Source organism: Hevea brasiliensis, unplaced genomic scaffold (assembly GCF_030052815.1).
Source record: "Hevea brasiliensis isolate MT/VB/25A 57/8 unplaced genomic scaffold, ASM3005281v1 Scaf296, whole genome shotgun sequence".
Lineage (NCBI taxonomy): Eukaryota > Viridiplantae > Streptophyta > Magnoliopsida > Malpighiales > Euphorbiaceae > Hevea > Hevea brasiliensis.
In genome coordinates, this window is record NW_026614802.1 from 33,491 (window position 1) to 44,166 (window position 10,676).

The following is a 10,676-nucleotide window of genomic DNA, read 5'->3' on the forward strand; positions in this document are numbered from 1 at the left end:
CGCTCAACTTATAGAGGAGCTTAACGCGAAGGATAAGGAGCTTTACAGAGAAAGACAAAGAGCTTAAGGAAAAGATGAAGAGATGGTGTCAGAATAGCAGGAGCCTATGTGAATGCTCACAAGGTCCTCTTGGCCGAACTCCAGAAGCGCTACCCTGAAGAGGACTTCTCTGGATGGATGACTGGCTCCGAGGGCGGCGAAGATAGTGAGGAGGAAGCCGAAGGTGAGGGAGAGAGGAGAGTGATCCAAATGTAGATCAGTGGGGTGATCCCCGAATAACTGTCTGATTATGACATGAAATGGAATGCCTCTTTGTTCAATGAATGATTGTGATCGGAAAATTTTAAACCATTGTTTGTCTGAGTATTTGATTGTATGAGCACAGCAAAACAAAAACTAAACGTGATTATTAATCTAAGTATGAGAAATTGGAAAGCACTTTAAGCATGAGATCGGTAGGGAAGAAATGCTGAACGGAACTTGATTGAAAATTTAACTCGAACACTTAAGATCGGAATCCTCATTAAATCGAACCAAAACTTTAGCTCTTAAACTTTCGGAAAGGAGGTCGGCAATAAAACTGGTAGGAAAAGATCTAGTGCCAGTTCATTTTATTTATCAACAGAGATCAGGAATATACTCGACAGGTCCGGAAATTCGACAACGGGTTTGAGAGGTCGGTAAATGATTTGAGAGATCGGCGAGGCTTTAATGAATGTGAGGACTTAGCATTGATTCAATCCTTTGTGAGGAGAGATCGGAAATGTGACCGCCTATCAAAGAGGGATCGGAAACGTGATTAGCTGTTCAAAGAAGAATTTTTATTGATTCTAGGGGTCGGCCAAAATATGGTGTCGACAACAGTCACTTCCCACACCATTTCCAATCAGATTTGGAGATTTCTTTCTTTTCTTACATTTTTCCTACATTTCTAGTGTTGAGCTTCTTGTTTCTTAGTTTAGATTAAAGCTTTATTTCCATATAAACTCAGCATATCTTGTAAACATTATGGATAGTGAGTAGTTTTAGATAGATTCTGGAGTAAGGGATGTAATATTTGAGATATTTTGTGGATTTTGATTGGGTAATCCATATTTTGTGGTCTTAATGAGTTTTATTCATTTCTTGTGTGCTTAATGACATGCTTAATGTAGGATCCCATTAAGTGGTGTTCTTAATCCATGGTTGAGGCACCGAAAGGAGAAGGCCTTGTGATAGATAATCAAGAAATTGGACTTAATTAACTTAGATCTAGAAATAGACTAAGGATTAAGAGGATTTACAGATTAATTAAGGAACTTAATGGATCTTGATTAACTCTAACTCCACGAAAGTAGGATTAGATTGATTAAGGCACTCTTTGTCTCACTCGAAAGGGTATTCAAAGGATTTAAGAATTAATCTCCTTAAAACTCATAAGTTTCACAAGATTGGATAACCAATTTAAAAATCCCGAAATAGCTTGAATATGAAATCCCAAACTCCGGAATCGCCTTTTTATCATTGTTAATTTCTAATTGAATTTAATCACTTGCCATTTTTAAATCTTGCCATATTTGAATTTGCTTATTTTAATTTGATGCAAATTTAGTTAAATCTCTACATAGTTGAATAGACTATTAACTTTGCACATATAGACTTCATACTCCAATACCCATCAATTTATTGCTTTAATTTCAAAAATAGTTCAATTTAGTCAACTTTTTATATTAAAAATTCAATCATTAACACAACTCCTCATGGGAATGATATCTTTTCTAAATTACTTGTACGACCCGTGCACTTGCGGTTGGGCCACATCAAGTTTTTGGTGCCGTTGCCGGGGAGTTATTTGTTTAAGATTGAATTCTTGATTATTTTAGTTGTTTTTAGTTTTATCTTTGTTATCTTTTCATTTTGTGTTTGTTTGTTCTTTTTCAGGTACTCTTAATCTTTTATGAGAAGAGCTAGAAGCACAAGTGACACATCCTTATTGTTTAATCCTGAAATTGAGAAATTTTGTAAAGCCAATAAGAAAGAAACCAGAAGAAGAAAAGAAGCATTGAGAGAAACTGAATTAGAAGCAGACATGGCTAATGAAAGAATTAGAATTGGTGGTAACGCTGGGAATGATCGAAACAATGAAAATGTAGCCCAAGGAGAAGAAGTTGTAAATGCTAATGTGCCTAGGGGAAGTATGATGGATCATGCTTTTCCTCGTTTTGATGACTTGAGAGAAAGCATAGCAAGAACAAGGATTGATGCAAATAGTTACAAGATGGATTTTGGAGTTCTTCAAATGATTCAAAATTCTCAATTTGGGGGACATCCTTTTGAAACTCCACACACACATCTAAAGAAGTTTGCTATGATCTGTGACATGCAAAAACAACCTGGAGTGTCTGATGATGCAGCAAGATTGAAGCTATTCCCATTCTCTTTGAAAGATAGAGCATTGGATTGGCTTGATTCTTTACCTCACAACTCCATCACAAATTGGGAGCAACTCACTGATGCATTTCTTGCTCAATATTTTCCACCTGTAAAAACTCAAGAATTAAGGAATCAAATGACAGCTTTCAGACCAAGAGAAGATGAAACTCTCTATGAATCATGGATGAGATGGAAGGAATTAGAGAGACAATGCCCACATCATGCCATTCCAAAATGGATGATAAACCAGAATTTTTACACCAATGTCACTCCTGCAATTAGAGGGATTATTGATGCTCAAACAGGAGGAGAATTTATTATGAAGCATGAAGATGAAGCTTATGAGCTATTGGAGAAAATTACAAAGAACACTCATCTTTGGAGTAGTCCAAGAAGACCAGCTCCAACTCAAAAAAGGCAAGCTGCTGGAATGTACGACCTTGATCCATTCAACATGATTAATGCAAAGTTTGATGCACTTACAAATGTCTTGGCTAAGAAGATGGAAGATTTGAGTATGTTAGTTAGTTCATCATCATCATCTGGAAGTTCACAACAAGTCGCTTATGCAGAGGGAACTGCTAGCTGTGGAGTAGACTATGGAAAGCAAGCTGCATATGTTGGTAATTATGGAAACAAGCAAATGGGGAATCCTTACTCTCAAACTTATAATCCAACTTGGAGGAATCATCCCAACTTTTCATGGGGAAATCAGCAAAGTCAAGTTCCAAATCATAATTTTCAACCACAACAGCAACAAGGAATGCCATATCAGCAAAATAGGCAACCATTGCCTAATTTTCAGCAGAGAAACATGAATCCTGCACCTCCACCAAAACAGCAAGAACAAAGTTCCACCACAGAAGCTTTATTACAACAGATTCTTGCTAACCAAACTAAGCATGATGAAGAGATGAGAGAGATGAAAGCAAGGCTAGAACAGATGCAAACACATAATGAATCTTTGGAAAATCAGATTGCACAACAAACATCTTCCTCAGGTACCAAGTCTTTTGGAAAACTTCCAAGTCAACCGGAAAACCCAAGAGAGCAGTGTCAAGCTATTACTTTAAGAAGTGGGAAAGTTGTAAATAATGAGAAAAGTGAAAAAAATGAGAAAAGTGAAACTAGTGAGAAGAGAGAAAATGAGAAAGAAACTTATGAGAGTGAAAAACAAGAAAGTGAGAAAGAAAGTGCAGAAAAATATAAAGAGAAAATTGAAGAGAAGGAAGAGAAGTATATACCTCCAGAGCCCTACAAGCCACAACTTCCCTTCCCACAAAGATTTCAAAAAGCCAAGCTTGATAAGTAATTTGGGAAGTTCTTAGAGGTTTTGAAGAAGCTATACATAAATGTGCCCTTTATTGATGCTCTTTCACAAATGCCCTCTTATGCAAAAATTCTTAAAAGAAATTCTCTCAAACAAGAGGAAACTTGAAGACCATGAAACTATAGCTTTGACAGAAGAATGTAGTGCTATCCTCCAGAGGAAACTTCCTCCAAAGCTCAAGGATCCAGGGAGTTTTTCAATTCCATGCCACATTGGGGAATCATGTTCTACAAAAGCTTTATGTGATTTAGGGGCTAGTGTTAGCCTTATGCCCCCTCTCCATTTATGAGAAGCTCAATATGGGAGATCTTAAGCCAACCCACATTTCTCTTGATTAGTGTGGATCAATTAAGTATCCTGAAGGGATTTTGGAGAATGTGCCTCTAAAGTTTGGGAAGTTCTATATACCTGTTGACTTTGTCATCTTGGACATGGAGGAGGATTCTAATACTCCAATTATCTTGGGAAGACCCTTTCTAGCTACAGCAGGAGCATTGATTGATGTTAAGGGAGAAAAATTGACTCTTAGAGTTGGTGAAGATCAATTGGTTTTCAATATTAATAACACTATGAAGAAGCATCATTCTGAAGCTGATACTTGCTTGAGAGTTGATATCATTGATGAGCTGGTTAAAGAACACTTCAGAAAGAGATATCCGGAAGATCCACTTGAAAATTGTTTGGTTCATGGAGGAGGCATAGACTATGACAACCCTCATGTGGCTGCATATGCTCAACATCTAGAGGGTAGTCCACCATTCATTTCTGCTCCAGTTTTTCAACTCACACAAAAGGAAAAAGTCGAATCTAAGCAACCATCATTCAAGGAAGAAGATGCACCTAAGGTAGAACTTAAGCAACTTCTTTCTCAGCTCAGGTATGAATTTCTTGGCACTAATAACACTTATCCAGTAATTGTAAATGCAAACTTGAGTACCTTAGAGGCTGATAAGTTGTTAAGAGTGTTGAGGCAATTTAGGAAAGTTTTAGGATACACCATAGACGACATTAAGGGAATAAGCCCACACTTTTGCATGCACAGAATTATTTTGGAAGAAAATTGTAAGCCATCTATTGAACATCAGAGGAGGTTGAACCCAAATATGAAAGAAGTTGTTAAAAAAGAAATTTTGAAGTTGCTAGATGCAGGGATCATATATCCTATTTTAGACAGTACTTGGGTGAGTCCAGTATATGTTGTCCCAAAAAAGGGTGGAATGACAGTGGTCAAAAATGAAAATAATGAATTAATTCCTACAAGAACAGTGACTAGTTGGCGAATGTGCATAGATTACAGAAAATTAAATATAGCCACTAGAAAAGATCATTTTCCACTTCCCTTCATTGATCAAATGTTAGAAAGACTAGCTAGGCATTCTTATTTTTGCTATTTAGATGGATACTCAGGTTTTTTTCAAATCCCTATCCATCCAAATGATCAAGAGAAAACCACTTTTACTTGTCCATATGGAACCTTTGCTTATAGAAGGATGCCATTTGGGTTGTGTAATGTACCAGCCACTTTTCAAAGGTGCATGATGGCAATCTTCTCAGATTTCATTGAAGATATAATGGAGGTTTTTATGGATGATTTTTCTGTTTATGGATCTTCGTTTGACATATGCTTGGCTAACCTTTCTAAAGTTTTGCAGCGATGTGCGGATACTGACCTTGTGTTAAACTGGGAAAAGTGTCATTTCATGGTTCAGGAAGGGATAGTGCTGGGACATTTGGTGTCTAACAGAGGAATAGAGGTTGATAAAGCCAAGGTTGAAGTGATAGAGAAGATGGCTCCTCCTACCAATGTCAAAGGAATTCGAAGTTTTCTAGGACATGCCGGGTTCTACAGACGCTTTATCAAGGATTTTTCTAAAATAGCCAAACCTTTGTCTAATTTATTAAGTCATAACACACCATTTGTATTTGACCAAGAGTGTTTGGATGCCTTTTGCAGGTTGAAACAAGCTCTTATCACTGCACCAATCATGCAACCGCCCGATTGGAGCCTACCTTTTGAAATCATGTGTGATGCTAGCAACTATGCAATTGGAGCTGTTCTTGGTCAAAGAAAGGACAAAAAGGCTTATGCTATTTATTATGCTAGTAGAACATTGGATAAGGCCCAAACAAATTATGCAACAACTGAAAAGGAATTCTTAGCAATTGTCTTTGTATTAGAAAAGTTCAGACCTTACATTATTGACTCAAAGGTGGTTATATTTTCAGATCATGCAGCCATCAGGTATTTACTCTGTAAAAAGGAGGCTAAACCTAGGCTCATTAGGTGGATTCTGATGCTACAAGAGTTTGATTTGGAGATTAGAGATAAGAAGGGAGCTGAAAATGTAGTTGCGGATAATCTTAGCAGGTTGAAATTGGATGATGAAGAAATGGATGAAGTCCCTATTGATGAGTTTTTCTTGGATGAACAACTTTTCTCTCTTGTTACTAAACTACCTTGGTATGCAGACTTGGTGAATTATCTATCTTGTGGAGTCTTACCTCTAGGAATGACATGGCAACAAAAGAAAAAGTTTTTGCATGAGGCAAAATTTTATAGATGGGATGATCCTTTACTCTTTAGGAGATGTTGTGATGGTTTAATAAGAAGATGTATTCCTGATGAGGAGACACAGAGTATATGCATCATTGCCATGCTTCTGATTATGGAGGACATTTTAGAATCTCTAAAACAGCTAGTAAAATTTTGCAAGCTGGTTTCTTTTGGCCAAATCTTTTTAAGGATGTGAAGAAATTTGTGTTAGAATGTGATAAATGTCAAAGGAGTGGAAATTTGTCAAAAAGAGATCAAATGCCCCTAAATGATATTCTTAAAGTGGAATTATTCGATGTCTGGGGAATAGATTTTATGGGGCCATTTCCTCCTTCATATGGTAATAAATACATTCTAGTTGGAGTTAACTATGTGTCAAAGTGGGTGGAAGCTATTGCAACTCCAACTAATGATGCTAGAGTGGTAGTGAAATTCTTGAAGAAATTTGTCTTGAGTAGATTTGGAGCTCCAAGGGCTGTAATTAGTGATGGGGGTTCACATTTTTGTAATAAGCAATTTGAAAGCTTAATGAGGAAGTATGGTGTAGTGCACAAGATAGCTACCCCATACCATCCTCAAACTTCAGGACAAGTTAAAATTTCTAACAGAGAACTCAAACATATCTTGGAGAAAACAGTGAGCAATTCTCGAAAAGATTGGTCTGTCAAACTAGATGATGCTTTATGGGCATATAGGACTGCTTACAAAACCCCTATAGGAACTACTCCCTTTAGGTTGGTGTATGGTAAGTCTTGTCATTTACCTGTGGAGCTAGAGCATAGAGCATATTGGGCCATTCAGACCTTGAATTTTGATCTTAAGCAAGCTGGTGAAAAGAAACTATTGCAACTTAATGAGCTTGAAGAATTGAGGATGGATGCCTATGAAAGTGCCAGTATTTATAAAGAAAGAACTAAAGTTTGGCATGATAAGCATCTTAGGAAAAAGGAATTTAAAGAGGGTGATTCAGTTTTGTTATTAAACTCAAGATTGAAATTGTTCCCTGGAAAACTTAAATCAAGGTGGACTGGTCCATATAGAGTTTCTAAGGTTTTCCCTTATGGAGCAATTGAAATTTGGAGTGAAAAATCTAGGAATTTTAAGGTCAATGGGCATAGATTGAAACATTACATAACTGGAGACCCAATAAAGGGAGCAAGCTGTTACAAGCTCTCCAACCCCTCACCTCTCTTTAGTGAAATGCATGAAGAGTCCAGCTAAGGACTATAAATTAGCCCTCTTGGGAGGCATCCCAAGTTCTTTTATTTTGCTTTTGCTGATTTACTTTTATTTACATTGCTTTTGTTTTTATCTTAAATCTCCCCAAATTCAATTTTTGACATTGTTGAATCTTGTCCCTTGTAGATGTATTTCAATGGAGGAAGGTTGGTGAACTGCTGGGGAGTAACTTTTAATCTGAAATTATGTCCTTCAACTCTCCCAAAATTGATTGATTTTTACTGCATAACCTGTGAAGGTTTGCTACCTGGTTTGTGCAGAGAAAAAAAAATGAAATTTGCAGCAAAGAAGGGTCTGCAGCACATGGCTTATGTTTCTTTGTGAGGTTGGGTGTGTAACTTTTAAGTATTTGTGCTTATCATGTTAATATGATGGTAAGTGGGTCATTTTTGTAGTTTTGAGCTTATTTGGGTTGTGAAATTCAAGGTGGACATACTGTATTTTCTTGGCATAACTTGGGGAGTCCATTCTCATTTGTGGATAGATGCAACTTTATGCAGATTTTATTGAGTCTTAATGTGCTAAATGTTGATTTGCAGAATTTGAGTTGAAATGGCATGATTCACAAATGCCTCTTATGCAGGATTCACTTCTACAAGCTTGTGTAATGCAATTTGGATGGATTTTGTATATATTGATGTGTTTTTGATGACAATTTCTCATGATTTATGCTTCATAGAATTATATTTCTTCATTCTAGGGTATTTTTCACACTTGCAAATCATTTTCAATTGTAATCTCAATCTTGTTGATTTGTGCATAAGTAACTGCATAGCTTATGCAATCCTGCATAACCACAATTCTTGCCATTTTTCATCTCTGTTGCAAACTGCATAAGGATGTGCATAGCTTATGCAATTCTGCATAGCCATATTTTTGTCAAATTTCATATCTTTCGAAACTTGCATAAGTGTGTGCATGACTTATGCACGTTTGCATGACTTCAAATCTTGCATTTTCTCTTTCTGCCGAAATCTGCATAAGGGAGCGCATAGCTTATGTACTTCTGCATGACCACAAATTTTGAAAAACCAAAACTTGCCGAGACTTGCATAAGATGAGCGCATGACTTATGCACTTCTGCATGACTAATTTTCTTGCATTTTCTCTTCCTGCCGAGACTTGCATAAGGAGAGCGCATAAATTATGCACTTCCGCATAACCACCAACTCTGAGTTCCAAAACTTGCCGAGACGTGCATAAGGAGAGTAAATGGCTTATGCACTTTCGCATGACCACACTTTCCAAAAATCAAAACTTGCCAAGACCTGCATAAGGAGAGTGCATGACTTATGCACTTCCGCATGACCTATTTCTCTGAAATCCAAAACAGGCCGAAACTTGCATAAGTTAGCGCAAAAGCTATGCACTCTTGCATAATCAGTTTTTCACACTTTTTATCTTCCATCGAAACCTGCATAAGAGAGTGCATAAGTTATGCATACTCATTTTCCCCTTATGCAGTTTTACACAAGTCCTGTTCAAATCAAAATTTCTTCGGCATCCATTTTTCCCACCTCCACTTCCCGTCTTTTCTGTTCACGACTGTCCCTCCACGTCCATTTATCCCGGCATTATCCCTCCCCTTCTTCTCCACTCATCTTTCCGCTGCCTTTGCCCTAGCTTCCCTCTGCATCCTTTATTTTCTCCATTCTCACCATCGACACCCAATGGAATCGCCTCCTCATTCCCCTCAAACTTCCCCTCTCCAAGTCTTGCCCTTGGCAATGCGGCCTCCCAACCCCGATTCCCCTCCACAAGAAACCCCTCCACCACCTCCCACAGCCACATATAAAAGAAAAATTAGGTCGAAATCCACCCGACCCATGGCTTCTGCACCTCCTCTCTCAAACGCAAAGAACCACCCACCACTCCACTGTCAGAGCCTCCACCCAAAAACCCCAAAACTTCAACCTCCAAACGACATGAGGCTAGCGTTTCTACCTCTACCCCACAGGCCAAATCACCCTCTTCCAGCAAAAAGCAAATGTCAGCAGCCTCACAGGTATCAAAACTACCTTGGCCTCTTCCTGATGCAGCTCAAAAGGCAGCCTTTAAGAGACTTAAGGAAAGGAGGGTGCAACCCACTAGGAATATTTCTGCAGATGCCCTCCAATCAGTTGGTTTATTTGATAATGTGGTTGCATATCTTGATGGTTTAGGTTGGATGGAATTTGTGCATAAGCAAGAAATAGTTTATCCAGCTCTAGTTTTGGAATTTATTTCCTCATTTTCTACTATCCTGAAATTGCATGACGTAGATTATATGCCAACTATGAAATTTAGATGTTTGGGGCAAAATAGAGAGTTATCTGTAACACCCCGTTTGCATAGCCTGGTAGATTTTACTGTTCCGGTGACCGGTGTCAGTCCAGACAATTAAGGAGATTAGAACCACACTTAAGACAATTAGAGAAGCCATAAACACAAATAATTAGTAATGTTCAATTAGTTAAGTATAAACAAGAAAAACAAAACATAAGAAGTTAAACGAGCCGAGAGTCACAGCGATGGGTGACCTCCTCGGGAACGACTGCGAAGTCATTTTAAACTCAAATTTCGAACCGTAAAAAGTGACGCTGCGGTCCTTAGGACCCTTATAGACATAGTAGAAAAGAGAAAATCACGAAAAAGAACTGTTAAGTCAGTCAAATAATTAGGTCAGGGAACCGAAAGAAATAGGGAATTATTTGCAAACCGGGATGAACTGGCGAGGGGCAATTTGGTCAATGGACCCCGAGAGCTGACTCTTGACCTAACTTTCAAATAAAATCGGAGAAAAGAAAATTTCAGGATCCATAATTAAATTAAAGAACTATTGAAGAATTAAAGAAAAAGAAAAAGAATAAAAATGATACTTATTACATCATGATGATGACATCATATAAGATGTCAAAATTAATTTTAATTTTCCAACCTTTTTTGACCAAGTCAATTATGGGCATAAAAACAAAAATTCAAAAAGATTTTTTTTCACTTCTTCTTTTGCTTATTCCCGTAGCTCTCTCCTCTCCCTCTCTTCTTATTTTGTTCCACCATTTTTAAGCAAGAAAAGCTTGGAATTCTTTGGTTCCTTTCCATAAATCCTCTAAATCCCAACATTAAATCTTATCCCTAGACCTAGATAAACACTTTGGGAGC

The 10,676-nt window shown here is 37.6% G+C and overlaps 1 non-coding gene across 1 annotated transcript; it reads right to left on the reverse strand.

Moving 5' to 3' along the window:
- Window positions 1–2,532: 2,532 nt before the first annotated feature.
- LOC131176966 (small nucleolar RNA R71) lies at window positions 2,533–2,640 on the reverse strand. The gene has a single exon (XR_009146747.1). It is a non-coding gene; the product is annotated as a small nucleolar RNA R71 (small nucleolar RNA).
- Window positions 2,641–10,676: the final 8,036 nt, after the last annotated feature.